Raw genomic sequence first — 18,565 nt, forward strand, 5'->3', positions numbered from 1 at the left:
GAGGGAAAGAAGTAGGTCAGGCTGAGATGCAGTGAGTGGCCCAAGGTCATGCGTAGAATGGCTGCGGTGGATGGAGTGGAGAGAATATTAAATGGGTGCAGCACAACTGTAAGAGCAAAGGAAAAGATAAACCACATAACTCCCAAAAGCAAACTGCTTAGCAGAAGCAAAGAATAATTCTATAAGGTCAAGTCATAATTTATTTGAAGAGCCATAAGGGGAAGGCACTTAAACTGCTGGCCAGAATAGAGGAGGAAGGGGCAAAGTGTGGCCCTTAAATGTCAACAACACCAGCAAGTACCACTTGATTGCAATTGTTATCTTAATTCAGTTTTGCACTCATATTAAAATATTTTCAAAACAACCAGTTGCTTAGTCATACCTTATTTTCTTTAGCGCCACATCATGCTTAAAACCAAAATAAATATCCAGATCCTGCACCCGTTTCACCTCTGATTGTGAACTTCAGTATTGCTGTGATGTGACTTGCTTCAGACACCCCTCCTTGAACCCCCTTTTTGTTTTAGGCAAAACATCTTGTACTCATAATCTTACACTTTGGTCTGCTTTCACAGATTTCTGGGAGCGCACACACAGGGAGCCCTGTGGAGAGTACTTGGGGGGGGGAGGTAAGTGGAGAAAGTAATCAAATGAAGCTAGGATGTAGATTATTCTTTCTGGAAGCAAATTACTTAAGGCCTAGATTCAACTAACCTGCATGCTAGCAGAACATCTTCCTTGCATTCAGTCCCCATCTTTTCCAAGTAGAGCTCAGAATGTCCCCTATTTGAGACTCTGGAGACCTGCTGCCAGTCACTGTAGTTAATACCAAGCTTGGGCCAGTGCCTTAGTATAATGCAGCTTGCAATCTAATTGTTTCACTTTATTGTGCACTTGTCAGCCCTCATCTGGTTCACTGTGTCTGGTTTTGGGTGCCATGCATTAAAAACACATTGCGAAACTATACTAGAAAGTTAGCAGGGGGTGGCACCAAAGTGCAAATGACCGCAAGTTCTCGGATCCTTTGGGGGCAGCTGTAAGTTTTCACAATGTTAACTTGGTTAACTACCGGTATATATTTTTGGCTAAAAATGCAGGAAGTGGAGGGCTCCTCTAAGTGTCAGACAAGGTGCATTGCTAATGGGGGATTTCCTCCCAATGCAAATGGCAGTTCCAGAGGGATTTTATCAGGAATGCTGCAAGGGAGAAAGGACTTCAATTCCCCATGCCCACTGCAGTCCAGCTGATGGAATTTCTATTCTAAAAAAAACCTTGGAGGTTAAAAGACAACACCTAATTTAGCCCTCAAGGCACAGGTACTGGATAAATATCACCATGGCTATATTTATATCCAATAAAACTAAATTAGCAAACAAGAAGTTTTCAAGTTTATTTTTGATGCTGTGTGTTTAATATGAAGTCAGTGATGGTTACAAAATTATTTTTCAGAGATTGTTACCTTGCCTTATTTATAAACAGTTTTATAATGAACCACTTGCATGTATATTTATTTAAGGTGATTTAATAAGATTATGGAAAAAGCTAGAGAGTTCCAGAAAAACATCTGCTTATGCTTCATTGACTACGCAAAAGCCTTTGACAATGTCGACCACAGCAAACTACGGCAAGTTCTTAAAGAAATGGGAGTGCCTGATCACCTAATCTGTCTCCTGAGAAATCTCTATGTGGGACAAGAAGCTACAATTAGAACTGGATATGGAACAACTGATTGGTTCAAAATTGGGAAAGGAGTACGACAAGGCTGTATATTGTCTCCCTGCTTATTTAACTTATATGCAGAATTCATCATGTGAAAGGCTGGACTGGATGAATCCCAAACTGGAATTAAGATTGCCAGAGGAAATATCAACAACCTCAGATATGCAGATGACACAGCCTTGATGGCAGAAAGTGAGGAGGAATTACAGAACCTTTCAATGAGGGTAAAAAAGGAGAGCGCAAAATATGGTCTGAAGCTCAACATCAAAAAAACTAAGATCATGGCCACTGGTCCCATCACCTCCTGGCAAATAGAAGGGGAAGAAATGGAGGCAGTGGGAGATTTTACTTTCTTGGGTTCCATGATAACTGCAGATGGTGACAGCAGTCACAAAGTTAAAAGACGCCTGCTTCTTGGGAGAAAAGCAATGACAAACCTAGACAGCATCTTAAAAAGCAGAGACATCACCTTGCCAACAAAGCTCCGTATAGTTAAAGCTATGGTTTTCCCAGTAGTGATGTATGGAAGTGAGAGCTGGACCATAAAGAAGGCTGATCACCAAAGAATTGATGCTTTTGAATTATGGTGCTGGAGGAGAGTCCCATGGACTGCAAGAAGTTCAAACCTATCCATTCTGAAGGAAATCAGCCCTGAGTGCTCACTGGAAGGACAGATTGTGAAGCTGAGGCTCCAATACTTTGGCCACCTCATGAGAAGAGAAGACTCTGGAAAAGACCCTGATGCTGGGAAAGATGGAGAGCACAAAGAGAAGGGGACGACAGAGGACAAGATGGTTGGCACAAAGAGAAGGGGATGACAGAGGACAAGATGGTTGGACAGTGTTCTCGAAGCTACCAGCATGAGTTTGACCAAACTGCAGGAGGCAGTGGAAGACAGGAGTGCCTGGTGTGCTCTGGTCCATGGGGTCACGAAGAGTCGGACACAACTAAACGACAATAAATTTCCTATTACATTGTGAACATCTCACACCCTTGAGTGTAATCTGGATTTGCCCCTCTGTGAAAAAGATGACTGTGAAAAATGAAGACTTCCCACTGGAGGAAGAGGGCCAGGTGGAAATCTCCACCAGTTACCTCTGCAGCACTATTTTCCTTGCTGTTCCAGATCTCCTGAAGAGGCTTTTTGTGGGGCTGAAGGGAGAATCTAAATATTACTGGCCCACACAATATAACTGAGTCCAACACAGTAAGTTTGCTGTCTGTAGTCGTGCATATGAAATTAGATGGTAAATTTTATTGGGAACATTCTCTTGATGCAGAAAACATTAATTTACAAGCAAATAGTCTGAAAGATTAAAATTCAGTTGTTAGCATTTTTTTAAAAAAAAGAAGTAGATTTGAGGGTGGATCCATATCTGGAAAACTGAGGCAGTATCATGACATGTATGTGGAAGTTTGGGGCTTTTAACTTAAAAGCACAGAGTCTTGCCACTATTTGTCGTCCTGGTTCAAAATGTGTGTGGGACGAACGTCAGCTGGGAGAGTAGAGATTGAGGATTCCTTGACTGGCACAGTCAGTTTGGGACGTCCATTGGCTGGGATGATGGAGTTTGGTGTTTCCTTCAATGAGGCAGTGAATTTTGGGAGACCATTTTCAGGGAGAGTGGAGCGTGCAGGCTCCTTGATTGAGATGGTAGGTTTTAGGGGAGCCTTGACTGGGATCATGGCTTTTGTGGGCTCCTTAACTGGGACAGTAGGTTTTGGGGGACCCTTTGCTGGGAGAGTGGTCTTTGGCCAATCTTCTTTCAATGGGGTGTTGGTAGGTTTTGCATGAAGTTTTGTTGCTGGGACGAGTGTCATAGGGGTGATTTGATCCTTCTTCATTGGGGGGGTGGTAGGTTTTGGATGAAGTTTTGTTGCTGGGACCAGTGTCATAGGGGTTATTTGATCCTTCTTCATTGGGGGGGTGGTAGGTTTTGCATGAAGTTTTGTTGCTGGGACGAGTGTCATAGGGGTGATTTGATCCTTCTTCATTGGGGGGGTGGTAGGTTTTGGATGAAGTTTTGTTGCTGGGACCAGTGTCATAGGGGTTATTTGATCCTTCTTCATTGGGGGGGTGGCAGGTTTTGGATGAAGTTTTGTTGCTGGGACCAGTGTCACAGGGGTTATTTGATCCTTCTTCATTGGGGGGGTGGTAGGTTTTGGATGAAGTTTTGTTGCTGGGACCAGTGTCACAGGGGTTATTTGATCCTTCTTCATTGGGGGGGTGGTAGGTTTTGGATGAAGTTTTGTTGCTGGGACCAGTGTCACAGGGGTTATTTGATCCTTCTTCATTGGGGGGGTGGTAGGTTTTGGATGAAGTTTTGTTGCTGGGACCAGTGTCACAGGGGTTATTTGATCCTTCTTCATTGCGGGGGTGGTAGGTTTTGGATGAAGTTTTGTCGCTGGGACCAGTGTCACAGGGGTTATTTGATCCTTCTTCATTGGGGGGGTGGTAGGTTTTGGATGAAGTTTTGTTGCTGGGACCAGTGTCATAGGGGTGATTTTTTCAAGATCACAGTGTGCAACATATTGTTTCATTTCTTGTCCCTTGCAATATTTTCCCCAAGCTCTCCTGTAATGAGAAATCCTTAGTCAAACAACTCAAAAGATGCATAATTAGGGAGACAAAAGTGCTGCTCCTGCTCCTGCATGAATGCCATAAAACAAGTGTTTACGCTATAGTTGGAATATTTTTGTCCATTGCTGTTTGTTATTTATCTGGTTGGGTAGGGTTGGTGCCCAGGGCAAATCACACTCAATTGCCCAATTGCCTGCCTTTCTGTGGGGCTCTCCAGGGCACTCACCGTATGGGGCCACCTCCTGCTGCTGCCCCCACTCTCCATCCTGTCCTCCCTAATTAAAATAGTTTTGCTGCCATGCTGGGCTCATCCACATTTCAGCTTGGCCTGCCACTTTCCCCTGGGAAAAGCTGCTGTTTCCTGCAGAATTGGAACAAATGCCATTCAGGTTTTCTGTGGATTGATTTTTCTTGTAATACAGCAATAAACAGCAGGTTTTTCCAGGGAAAGTGGTGGGCAAACAAAAAGCCTTTTGTACTTTGGGGTAGAAAACATGTAACAAGTAGATGTACTCTGAGGAAGCCAGTTCCTTCCTAGGAATGCTGCATTCTGGGTGAGTGTCTATACTGTTTATGCTTTGCTGCAGCAGCTAGAAAATCTTTTCAAGAATAAAACCAAACTTTTGACTTTTTTAAAACAAAAATGTCTAGCCCCCATGGCAAAGTGGCAGCGGCACAGCCACCTTGCCCAGAATGCAGCACTCTGAGGAAGAACAGGCTGCGTTAGCAGCAGCAAAATGTTTTTAAATCTAGGACGAGAGGAGTAGGAGCAGCAGTCCCCCACCTTGGCAGCTCTGCATAAAGCTCCCCCCACCCAAAGCATGGGACTTGGGACATTTGTCCTGATTTGCCACACTGTGGGAACAGCATTGGTGGCACTCATTTACAGAGTTGGATGACATCTCTGGCTCAGCTATCCTTTATCTTCTTAGCTAAGATCAGGCACAGATTCTCTTCCATTGTAGGTGATCTCCAATGCATTACTTCCTTGTGTTATGATTTCTGCATTCATTTCAATTGATTTATTCTGAGTAAATATGTTTACTCTGAGTAATATTCTGAGTAAAATATGTTTATTAGCCACTTTTTCTCCAAGGAGCTCATGGTTCTCCCCCTCCTTATTTAATCCCCACAAAATCCCAGGTCCGGCACTTTAGTCACTACACCACACTGGTTATTGACTTGGTGCAGACAACCTTGGTGTCTACAGTCAGCAGCAATGTCCCACCTTTTGCCAAAGTTCCCAGCTCAGAGGATAGGCATATACATCTTCCTTGTGTGTGTCTGAGGACGTGGGGGAAAGAACAGGGTTGGTGACAACCATAAATAAGGATTGGCTCCTAAGCCTAGACAAGATCTCCAGGCACCTATGGAAAAAGATGGGTATCTAGCAGAGTTTGAAGCCCCATAGGTCTATCCTGCAGCTGACCTAGATAAAGGCTATCTGTTTACCATGCTTTGAAGCCCTTCTTTCCTTGCACGACCCTCTTTGCACAGTCAATGTCATCTGTAATGTTGTCATCCTGGAGAGCTGAAGGAAAGATGAGAGTCGGGGGAGGGGGAAGAGTCGGAGAATGAGCTGAAAAGTAATTATCATTAAATACATGGTGTGAGTTAACTAATGAGAGAAGGACCCTCATGTTTAGGTTGCAGCAAGCAGAAGGGACTATCGTAGAAAAGTTGTGATAGACTGTTGAATAACAATTGGTCAGAAAGTTGTTCTAACACCCAAATAGCAGGGTATAAATGATAAAATTATTATTTAAAAAATATTATTCTAAGTGTTTTCAGTGGGGAGATGAGCTTTCCTTCTCCCAATTTATGTCATCCTGAGTTCAAAGTGCATTTGATCAAGGGGAGCAAATGTGGTGCCCTCCAAATGTTTTGAGCCATAAATCACTCCCATCACCCCTGATCTTTGGCTATATTGAGGAGTTGAGAGGAGTACGAAGATAGTACTTTTTGTCCGATTACTTTCTGCTGATTGGGGAACAAAAGTTCAGCCCGTGTGAATCTTGATATCCCCTGCTCCAGTCTTTGCCAACCCGTTGTCCTCAAGATGTTTTGGAAGACATCTCCCATCTAGCCAGGCTGATAGAGCTGTCATCCAAAACTTCCGGAGGACTACAGGTTAGCAAAAGCTGTCCCACTTTATCCTTATTACACACTGATTACTTACAGGGCTAGGAAGCCAAGAACTTACTCAATCTTTTCAGAGGCATGGACATTGTATGTGAGCTGCTATGCATGGGCAAGGTTGGCGGGGTGCTCCAGGATTTCCTGCACCATTGCAAAGGATCTCTGGAGCTCTTCTTCCTTGGCATTGGGCCCATCAACAAGTGAGAGTCAATATGGGAACTTCACTAGTGGGCCCCTTGACAAGTCTGGGGCAGCTCTGCTCCCTCACCAATCTCCAGCACTGGCTATATTTCCATCCAGAAGCCACAAGCCCACAAAAAGTGGATTGAGGTTGTAAGTATATAACTTCTTACCACCACAACTCAAGTTACAATGGTTGCGTGTGTCCAGGGTCTTGGCATCTCTGCACCACCACCTTCCACTGAGTAAGAAGATCCCATAATTGCTGGCCGTTGGCCCCACGTTAAGGGCTGATGTGTTGAAGCCACTTGTGTGAGACACCAAACAAATCCCTAGAGGCAGGAGCAAACAGATTAAAGTTCACCTGAGGCAGGTAAAACACCTCAACTTTGGATTCCTCATTGTACAGAACTGGAGCGGGTCCCAGACGTAGCATTTAAGATAGGCTCTTACAGATGGATGAGTTATTTAAAAGGCTGCTGTTTTGAAAATCAATTGACAAATATTACAAATGTATAGGGTTAAGGAAGGGTAATGGAGGGGATGAGGGGATTAGGCAGCTGCCCCTGGATAATAATTTTGGGTAGCCTAAAGGGAAGTAAACACTGTATAGAAATAGATGAAATTCTTACTCATGATATGAAACTGGCATATAGTTCTTGAGTTGGGTGACAAGAGTTCAAATCATCACTCATCCACAATCATCACTGGGTGACTTTAGGCTAGCCACAGTCTCTCAGCTTAACCTACCTCACAGGGTAGTTGTGAGGATATCATGGAGAGGGGAGAACCATGTCAAATGTAGTTAAAATCTGCATGACACAAAGAAAGTGGATAGAGAAAGGTCCCGTCTCCCCTAACACTAGAAGTCGTGGTCATCCAGTGAAGCTGAATGTTGGAAGATTCAGGACAGATTTTTTTTAAAAAAGTACTTCACACAGCACATAGCTATAATTTTGAACTCGCTCCCCCAGGAAGCATGATGGCCACCAGCTGACATGGCTTTAAAAGAGGAATAGACAAATGTGTGAAGGCGGAAAGAGATCCCAAGGGCGGCTAGGCCTTGTGGCTTCACATCACAGTCCTAGGCAGCGATGCTTCTGAATGCTGGAAACCACAGGAGGGGAGAGTGTTGTTCTTGTGTTTGGGTCCTGCTTTCAGGTTTCCCACTGGCATCAGGTTGGCCACTGTGAGAAGAGGATGCTGACTGGATGGTCCAGCCAGGCAATATTGGACTGCAGGGGCCTACTGATCAGGGATGGGTGAATCTACTGATTTATCATTTTTTCCAATCTACAGTTCAGTTTACCACATTTCTACGTCTTCATTCACTTAAATAAACCCTGAAGAATCACCAGCATTTTAGAGCACATTTCTCCTAATAAGCACATTTTATAAGCAACCTTGGCTAATTTATTTTCATGTATATATACATTTTTAGGCTCACTTTCCCCAACATAAGCTATTTTGAACTCATTTGTCAGTTGTAGAACTGCAATGCAAAATTTGGAGAAGTGTGAATTTCTCAGGCTGGCTGCTATTTGGTTCACATGTTTGGGGAAAGTGCAAGTGAAGTATGAGTTCTCATTATAATGTGAACCCAACCAAATTTCTGCCCCCTCCCCACCCACAAATCTACATTCCTGCGTGCACCCATGCACACACAGAACAATACAAGGGACACTCACACTCTTCTATTCTGGTGCCCGCAAAGCCTTCCATGCCCTCGTCCCTCAGGATGGCTGCCAGTTTGCATCTCTCCATGATGATGGCATCATTCTTGGCCGCTATGATGCCAAGGAAGAGAAGAGCCAAGCTGGGTGTCACCATCTTGACAGTGGCAGCTATGCAAGTACAACACAGTCCTTTATACCCTGCAAGGCAGAGGAGGAGCTGCCCAATAGACTCTTGATGGAATAGGCTAAATGCTAGTGTCACCTCAACCCCTGGAAATGGCAAGTTCCAATCACTGAGTCCTAGAACACACATCCACTCTGTCAAAACTCACACAGTCCAATGCATCAGTGCTTCTCTGCTAAACAACCCAAGTGATTGTCATGTAAGGCAATCCCAACACTGGCCAACCCATTGAGCATTAGTCCTACTGGACCTTGTACCTTGTAGAGGGAGATTGTAGCAAGTGTTAATTGTCATGTCACTCACACTGCTGCTGGGGCTTGAAAACCCAACACTTGCCAAACATCTCTGCCTTGTGCAACTGTTAAAGAGATAAAAGGCCTAAAGTAGAATAAGCTGCTAAAGTCTATATTAGGACAGCAAACTAAAATGCATGGCCAAGTATGAATCCCCCCAAGTTTCTTGCATAGCTTCAGCATCTGTTTATGACACAGGTCCTAGCCTCTTTAACAGGTATGCTGTATGTTGGCAGGTGGAGCTTGTCCCGCAAGAAAAGGCAAGGTTGCAGAGACCCTCCCTTCTGTGCAAAGATGAAGGGCACCATATGCCCTGACTGTTCTGCACAGAATAATCTCGCTCCCAAGAGTGTGCCAGCATATAGGGTGGGGATCTCCACTCAAGCCATGTCCTAATTGGCTGGAGCTGCTGCTCAAGTTCCTTTGAGGTGCCATTACCCCGGGGTTGATTTGATCCCACAAGCTACATTGACTACAGACTGATGCATGTTACAATAAAACAGCATAGACAATATAATATTGCCAAACCAAAATGACATTAAAATCAAACAGAAAAACATCAAAATACAGCAAATTGACGAAAAAATCATCACATCAGTGAGGGCAGGGCACTCAACTCCCATCTCCAGTTAGCCAAAAGCTTTGGTCAAGGCATATGTTTTTAGCCATCAAAGTCAGCAGCATCTGGATCTGCATTGGGAAGTCCATGAGGAGAGCATTTCATAGTTAGCATCCCAAAATCCAGAAGGCTTTCTTATGAGTTGATGCATAGTGAGGGACGAGAGAAAAAAACCAACTCCATTCACATTTAAAGGTGAACCTACCAAAGTTTTACTTTCTAAAACAATACACACACTAAAACACAGCCACCCTTCAAAAGTTACACTAGAGTAAAGTGTTTACAAAATGCATATATTCATGCACATAATATATAAAATACATTATATTGGGGATATTGCTTTGCAAAAATGTGTACATTAGGCAAAATTGCATACAAAGTTGCATATTCAGAGCAGTGCATATTAAGCAATTGCATATTAAGAGAACTTTGCATTAAAATGCTGAGGTATTTCCACATGGACTTTAACAAACAAACAAACCTATACAGAAACATGGAGAAGTGAACTTCAGATTGGAAAAAAACAGAAATAGGGAGAAAGCAAAACTGACAGATTCATCCATACCTATGTGTAACACACTTGCCATTTTTATTTTGCTCAGTAAAGATATGTATTTCCTTGGAGGGAGTCAAAGCAGTTGAGAGAGCTGATTTTCAGTGGAGGAAAAGGGTAAGAAACCACACTTCCCCTTGTCTTGGGTTTCCAGCTCAGGTTTCATTCCCAGCTGCTGAAGAAATGAAATCAAAGGAAAACCTCCTCAAAAATCACTGTGTTACATAGAATGAGGATTTCTGTCCATATTGACACATCCTGGCTGGCCCTGCGATTAAACAGAGTGAGGCAGTTGGCTCAGGGAGATGATCTGGAGTGTCATGCAACAGCAGCAAATGGTGGCACTTTATAAGCTGGGGTGGTTGTGGTTGTTGTTTAATTGTAGGGGAGATGAATTTGGAATTTTCAGTCTTGGGTGCATGTACTTTGCCTGAGAAAGTGCAATGTCTTATGCCAGCCTCTTTCACGGGTACAAAGTGCAGCAGTTTTCCCCCTGACAGATTGTGATGTAATGTGTACAACTTCTTACCTCTCTTGTACAATACTTGTTTTTGGTAAAATACTAAACTCAGGAGCCATCAGGGTTTTGTCGCAGGTGTAACAATCCTCATCTTTTAACTACAGTTAATAGATGGAGAGTGGGCAATGGGAGGATCAGAGGACAGAGCTTCTAGAGAGGCTTGAGCCTGGGGATGGGGAACCTGCAAACTATGGAGACCTTTAAGGCAGGGATGGGAAACCTGTGGACCTCTGGATATTGGTGGACTGCAACCTGAATGCAGAATCACTGGGGCTGATGGGAGTCAGAGTCCAACCACATCTGGAGGGCACTGCAGGTTCCTCATCCCTGCTTTGTCTGCTGAATTTCTCTTTGAGACATTAACTATGGATTGATAATTCCCCGATTGAAGGATGGAAAGAAATTCTCTTGAGAGGGAAGAAGGGTGAGCGCTTAAGAGCAGAATGGTTCTACAGAAAGGAGAAGCGGTGGGGAGAGAAGGCCTGGCATGTAGTGCTTGTATGTCTGAACAGAGGGACCTTAAGCCTTAAGGATAGCAGCTTTGGGCACTCTTGGGTTAAGAGGAAGAATCCCGGAACAAGGATTGTTCAGCCAAGGTTTTGTTGTTGCCTCATGGAGGCAGCCAACTCTGCTGGGGAGAGAACCAGCCCAATGGGCACAAACAATGGCTCTGATGACCCAATGGCTCTGGGATAGTTCTGCATGTCTTCAAATGACAACAAACAGGGCAGGGCTAGGCAAGCACCGAGGTAGGGGCTGTATGCAGTTGCAGCCATGCATCTTTCTTTCCTCTTCCTCTCCTAGATGGAATCCACTAAACTATACTCCCTAGCTTTATGGGACACCCGATGATGTGCCATGTTAGCCTTGCCAACTGCAGAGAATTCCAGAATATGTTCTGCTCCCTCTTTCTCCCCTTGTTCTCCCCCTTTCTTTAGCCTCTGCCACTCATTGTTTCGGCAAAGCCCTCCTTTTTCTCTCATTGCCTAGTTAGAATTGCTTCCACCAGCTGCTCTGGCTTCTGGCCAGCATCCTTCATTGCTTAATGCTCTACCTCCAGTCTAGACCCTTCTCTTCCTCACCATATTATTGGTTCTTTCTTTTGCCTTGTCCTTGGACTCATACTTTGCTGAGGTTCCTTTAGGTCAACCCTTCAACTAAGGAAGGCAACAAATGAAACTTTGTGATGCCAGTGATCGACTGTCCCTCCGTTCATATCCTTCCAGTGTTTGGCTACTGTGAATGGAGCTGACACATCCAAGGGTGTCTGTTCCAGACCCCACTTTGCAGGTCCCCCCCCCCCGTAAATAAATGTAACAAAACTAACTGTGTGGATGCTTAAAAGCTTTGGTGACACAAATACGTATTTCCATGTTTTTCTTGATAACTGGAATGATTTGTGCATACCACACAATGTTTGTTATGTCATGTTCTTTTTCCAGCTCAGTTTTCACTGTCTGGGATAAGAGATTTTGTGGGGTGTTTATATGCTATATGGTTCGGAATCAGACCCTAAAATAGTGTACACAAGATCACCTCCAGGTCAAATAATTCTGGATCCACATGTCCTTTCACAGTGGGGACATAGTTTTCTGAACGGGAGTTGATCATGGTGAGAGTTTGCCAAACATACCTTTCTCTTAGAACATTTCTCCCTTTCGTCCTGAGTTCCAGTGTCTTCAAAGCCCATAACACCTTTGTTAAAGGCTGTTCTCCAGCTAGATCACTCGCAGACCAGTGTTTCCCAATTGTTGGTGTTTATGCTGCATTTTTTAAGATTTGCCTTGAGAGGGTCTTTAAACCTCTTTTTTTGACCACCAGCATTACGATTTCCATTTTAAAATTCGGAATAGAGTAGTTCTTTTGGAAGATGATAATCAGGCATCCAAGGGACACGGGTGGTGCTGTGGGTAAAACCTCAGTGCCTAGGACTTGCCGATCGCATGGTCGGCGGTTCGAATCCCCACGGCGGGGTGAGCTCCCGTCTTTCGGTCCCAGCTCCTGCCCACCTAGCAGTTCGAAAGCACACCTAAGTGCAAGTAGATAAATAGGTACCGCTTTATAGCGGGAAGGTAAACGGCGTTTCCATGTGCTGCGCTGGTCTGGCTCGCCAGAGCAGCTTCGTCGCGCTGGCCATGTGACCCGGAAGTGTCTCCGGACAGCGCTGGCCCCCGGCCTCTTAAGTGAGATGGGCACACAACCCTAGAGTCGGACACGACTGGCCCGTACGGGCAGGGGTACCTTTACCTTTACCTTTAATCAGGCATCCGCACAACATGACCAGTCCAACCAAGTTGATGTTGAAGAATCATTGCTTCAACACTGGTGATCTTTGTTTCTTCCAGTACACTGGCATTGGTTCGCCTGTCTTCTCAAGTGATGTGTAAAATTTTTCAGAGACACCGTTGATGGAATCTTTCGAGGAGTTGGAGATGGCGTTTATAAGTGGTCCATGTTTCACAAGCATATAGTAAGGTTGGTAGTACAATAGCTTTGTAAACAAGCATTTTGGTTTCCCTGCGAGTGTCCTGGTCCTCAAACACTCTGCACTTCAATCAGGAGAAAGTCGCACTCACAGAGCTCAGGCGATGCTGGATTTCGGCATCAATGTTGACCCTTATGGAAAGATAACTGCCTAGGTAGGAGAAGTGATTGATTTGTGGTACTGCAGAGGTGTTATTTGTGCTTGTTGATGCAGCACTTTGGTTTTTTGGATGTTGAGTGATAGGCCAAGCTTTCCGTAAGCTTCTGCAAAGATATGGTTTAGAAGTCATCCTCTGAGTCATCAGTATGATGATGACTACATTGTCATCAGCATACTGAAGCTCTATAACGAAAGTTATGGAAGATATTCTTTGCTTTCAGCCTACTCAAATTAAAGAGCTTTCCATCTGTTTGAATCAGTGGTACCTTGGTTCTCCAACTTAATCTGTTCAGGAAGTCCGTTCCAAAACCAAAGCGTTCCAAAACCAAGGCGTGCTTTCCCATAGAAAGTCATGCAAAATGGATCAATCCGTTCCAGACTTTTAAAAACAACCCCTAAAACAGCAATTTGACATGAATTTTACTATCTAGCGAGACCATTGATCCATAAAATGAAAGCAATAGACCAGGGTGCAATCTGTTGTTGTTGTTGTTTAGTTGTTTAGTCGTGTCCGACTCTTTGTGACCCCCTGGACCAGAGCATGCCAGGCACTCCTGTCTTCCACTGCCTCTCGCAATTTGGTCAAACTCATGCTGGTATCTTCGAGAACACTATCCAACCATCTCGTCCTCTGTCGTCCCCTTCTCTTTGTGCCCTCCATCTTCCCCAACATCAGGGTCTTTTCCAGGGAGTCTTCTCTTCTCATGAGGTGGCCAAAGTATTGGAGCCTCAGCTTCACGATCTGTCCTTCCAGTGAGCACTCAGGGCTGATTTCCTTAAGAATGGATCGGTTTGATCTTCTTGGCTGCAATCTACTACCCAGTATAAAAAACTGGCAGTGATCTACCCATTGCCATTAGAGGGACAAGCGTGCGGGGTGTGTGAAGGGGGAGTTCAAGTGGGGGGAGGAGGAAAGGAAGGCAAAAGTTCTCTCTCTGAGGAGCCAGTCGGCTTCTCTCCCGCCCCCCAGGCCAGCCTTTCTGGATCTCTTCCGCACAAACATCCAGCGCCCTTTCCTCACCTTCTTCAGAGCACAAGCAGCGCCCTCCACTTGAGTGTGTTCTCCTCACTGAAGAACTCTTACTGCAGCAATGAACACCAGCATCCTGCCCACGCCGTCTTGTGCCCTGTGAGGGGATGCCATGGCAGTCACTTCTGGGGGCGAGCTGTTTGCCATTGCTCTGGGGCCCAGAGCGGTGGCTGCAGGTGTCACCCAGTACTGAAGAAGTGGGTGGTTGCTGCTGTGGCACGGCCTTCCCTCGCTTGGCGCCGGCCGCTGCAGAACAGTGCTTCTCCACTTCCAGATGTCTTGCTGCGGCCGTCACTGAGCGAGGGAAGGCCGTGCCGCGCAGGCAAAGGATGTTGCTGCTGCTCCCCGCCGCTGTTCCCTCTGCCGCTGCTGTGGCTGCAACATCCACGCCCCCCTTCTCCGCTTGCGGGTGTCGCCAGTGGCTGGCACAGCCGGTGCTGAATAAGGGAAGCCCAGGTCTGGTGGCAAGTGAGCAGGCAACGGAAGTGTGGCACTCAAAACGTAAGTGCACCCTTCAAACAGAGTACCTTTGGATTCCAAAAAAAGTTCGAAAACCGGGACACTCACTTCTGGGTTTGAAGCATTCGGGTTACAAGTAGTTTGTATACTAAGCTGTTTGAAAACTGAGGTACCACTGTATATCATGTATATCATTTCTACCCCGGTGGGGAGTTTCCCTTTAACAAAATGTAGGATCATGGCAATGAAAATAATGAATAGAGTTGAAGCGATAACACAACCCTGTTTAACTTCTGATCCCGCTGTGAATGGTTCACTTTGAAAGCCATTGCTATCTGCAGTTGTTGTGTCATATTATCATGAAGGTGCCAAATGATGTTCACAAATTTATCTGGGCAGCCAATTTTCACAAGGACAGTCCATAGGGTATTGTAATTTACAGTGTTGAAGGCTTTAGTCAGGTAAATAAATGCCATATACAGGGGTTGGTTTTGCTCTCTGCATTTTTCTTGAAGCTGTCAAGAGGTGAAAATCTTGTCCACTGTCCCCCCAGAAGGCCAAAAACCATTTTGGGATTCAGGAAGGGTCACCTCGGATATTGTTAAGAGACAGTTTGCTAAGATCCTTGCAAGAATTTTGCCAGCCGCAGCTAATAAAGAGATGCCTCAATAGTTTCTGCAATCTGTTCTGTCACCTTTTTCATGATCATGATAATTTTGGCATCCCTAAAGTCTGCTGGGATCTCCTCAATCTCCCATATGTTTTCGATGAGCTTGTGAAGTTTTTGTGTAAGTTCAATTCCACCCACTTTGAAGACTTCAACAGGTATCCCATCAGGTTTGCTGGCTTTGTTGTTTCTCATTTGGTTAATAGCTGTACACAACTCTCCAAGATTTGGAGACACTGCAAGCTCATCTCTAATTTGTTTTTGCGGGATTTGTGAGACAATCTCAGCAACTACTGGAGAGTTGCGCTTAAGGAGATGCTGGTAATGTTTCTTCCAGCGCAATGCAATAGCTTTTTTATCTTTTAGAAGTGTGGTACCATCTGTTGAGCGTAGGGGGCATATGCCATGATTTATTGGCCCATAGATGGTTCTTGTGGCTTTAAAGAAACTCTGTGCATCCTGAGTGCCAGCTAAGTGCTGGTCTCTTGAGCTTTTTTTATCCACCAGGTGTTCCTTTGTTCTCTGGTTCTTCTTTGAACCTCAGCCTTGGTGTTGGCATAGGTTTTTTTCTTAGTGGTGCAGTTATTATTTTATTTTAATCTTTTGTTGGAAGCCACACAGAGTGGCTGGGGAAACCTAGCCAGATGGCAGATGGGCGGTGTATAAATAAATTATTATTATTATTATTATTATTATTATTATTATTATTATTATTATCATCTTTGTGATATCTGAAAGGCCTTCCTTTTATTGTCAATGATGCATTCAATCTCACTGTCTTTCTCATAAAACTAGTCCTGGTGTTTCTTGGTTTGGTATCCAATAGTTTGTTCACAGGCTGTAATAATGGATGTTTTTAGCTTGGTCCAGTGTTCCTTGGAACTTAAGAGTCATTTGGTAGCAGTCCCCGCTTAATAGGCTATTGAGTGTTCATTTTGTGCCTTGAAGCCTGTGTTGAGGTATAATCTTGATAGCCATCGTGGAGCGTATTAATTGGTGATCTGTCCAGCAGTCATTGTCACTTGTAAGGAGTACATCATAGCTATCTTCTGGGACATAGTCTAAGAGGTGCCAGTGGTTTGACCGAGGATGCCTCCATGATGTTTTAAATTTTTTTGTTGAAAGTGTGTGTTGGTAATAACAATGTTGTGCGCTGCACATATAGTAAAAAGTAAGATTCTGTTCTGGTTGCTGTTGCCAGTTACTTCTTTCCCAATAGTTGCAGGTCACAATCGAAATCTCATTCAACTCTTGCATTAAAATCACCCAGGAGGGTAATTTTATCCTCAGGTGTCTCTGATAGGATGGTATCCAACTGAGAGTAAAAAAATTCTTTAATGTCTTCATCGGCATCCAGTGTTGGTGCATAGGTGCCTGTTGGTTTTTTGTATTGCTACAAGTACCTATCTTACCCATCTGGTAAGAATTTTATTATAGTCAGCCAAAAATGATTTTATGTGTTCAATGTTCAATGTTAGTAGTACAAGCCACCCAGTGACTGATAATCCCTCCTCATTTGTTTCAGAAAGTTGGAAGTAGGACTTTTTTATACTTGCTCCTGATGAAATTTGCTTTAACATTAGTTCCTCCACTTGTTTAGCCTGGATTAGTCCTTGAGTTACTTGTGCTCAATGCAAGAGATGACTCAGGAGTTGAGCTGGCTGGGCCCAAAACCTCTTTATGATCGTTCTGCTCTTCACCATAGCTGCTGAGAGGCCCTATAAGGTCAATAATAGTATCTGGCTCCTGCTGTTTCTTAGCCGCCGCCTCATTTTCCTTATTCATGTAAAACTGAGTAATTTTTGTTTGTGCTTTCTTTAGAGTAGCTCTCTGGAGGAGGGCCCAAATTGCCATTGGGGAGAGACTATAAATTTTATAACCACTCCAGCATTGTAAGCAGGCAAAGGACAGGAACCTTCATGATGTGGCTCTCTACACAATGAACTTGCTTGGCCTTCCTTCGTTCTGAGAATGGATTAAATCAGGAAATATCAGCTCTTCTGCATACAGACTGTCCAGGCTATTAGAGACTGACTTATTGCTGTTGCATCAAAGAAAGAACCCATTCATTATTTGAGGTCACTTATATTTTGCCATGTGCATCTTTTAACTCGGAGCACTCTTACTACAAGGTGATTCTGGGAAGTTCCCTGCTGCAAATGTGTCCTAAGGCCATAGGGCATTGCAGACTTTCCTCCCTGAGGGCTAAGCTATAGGGAGTAATTGTTGGATTACAACTCCCACACTCTGTAACCTTTTACAATGCTTGCAGACAGCAATGGGAGTTGTAGTCTAACAACAGCTAAAGGGCCATAGATTCATCTGCTGCAGTGGAGAGGGAGGCCCACCAGAGGTGAAGGACGCCCACCCCCACATCCTTCATTGTGGTTCTGGAAACTTCTGTAGGACTTCTTCCTCTGTCATCCATGGGGAAGAGGTGTGTTGGGAGATGTTCCCCGCAACATGCCCCAAACATACAAAATACATCAGTCCTAGAGCAGAAGTTTCCATATCCATCTGTCCTTATCTGTTGGCACTTTGCCGGGTGGGATGAAAAGCATGTTCAGAGTGCGATGAGAGAGGCTTTGTACCTGTAGGATCCAAGGGTGGGAATATATGTAAGCCTGAAAGTTGGCGTACCCAAGTCCTGCCCTGGCTGATGCAGGCCTGTTTATGCCACCGATTCCTCTTTCTGCCCACCATAGGATTGTTCTACCAACATTTAACATGCATTATTTTTGAAATGTAAATAGCAGCAGCTGAACCTGATTTCACCTAGAAAGTGTAATTGGCAAAGCTTTACCTATTCTGGAGGAGCATATTTCATCTACTTCTGTCAAACGGGAAAAGTTGTTATAGACATTTTTAAATTTCCAAATAATGGAGGTGGGGAAATGAAGTGAACCTGAAAACTGTAAAGGCCACCCTAGCAGGAAAACCACTTTGGCTATCATTCTGATATTTGGAAGGATACATGGCCTCAGAAAGGGTGAGCCCTTACCCTCAGATTCAATTCTGCCACAAAACAAAAAGTTATAGAGGTTCCCTTAAGAAAAAAAATACAATAAACTTTAAGGGTGTCCTGTGCAGAAGTCTCTGAATCTATTAGCTTGTAATTTGCAATGGAGGCTTATTCTGCCTGCAAATTTCATCCCCTACTATCAAGGGGGGAAAGTTATAGTTATGTTAAAATGTCACAGTAGTGAATGGAGTGAACCAGGCAGTGTACAAGTGTCTTGGATGGAGGTGGGCTGCTTTCTAAAGGGCTGATTCAGGGTCTGAACTGAATCTTGTGGTTGGT

At 44.3% G+C, this 18,565-nt stretch overlaps 1 protein-coding gene across 22 annotated transcripts in view; it reads left to right on the top strand.

The window, feature by feature from the left end:
* MBD1 (methyl-CpG binding domain protein 1) overlaps window positions 1-18,565 on the top strand; it is a 151,137-nt gene that overhangs the window by 103,034 nt on the left and 29,538 nt on the right. For 18 of the 22 annotated variants that reach the window (XM_053372054.1, XM_053372056.1, XM_053372053.1 and 15 more), the window contains one exon: window positions 1,517-2,926. The exons of the other annotated variants lie outside the window; for them this stretch is intronic. The gene's annotated coding sequence lies outside the window, so the exon portion shown is untranslated. The remainder of the gene's footprint in view (window positions 1-1,516; window positions 2,927-18,565) is intronic. 22 annotated transcript variants of the gene reach the window in all.

The sequence above is a fragment of the Podarcis raffonei genome, chromosome 17 (genome assembly GCF_027172205.1).
Source record: "Podarcis raffonei isolate rPodRaf1 chromosome 17, rPodRaf1.pri, whole genome shotgun sequence".
Taxonomy (NCBI): domain Eukaryota; kingdom Metazoa; phylum Chordata; class Lepidosauria; order Squamata; family Lacertidae; genus Podarcis; species Podarcis raffonei.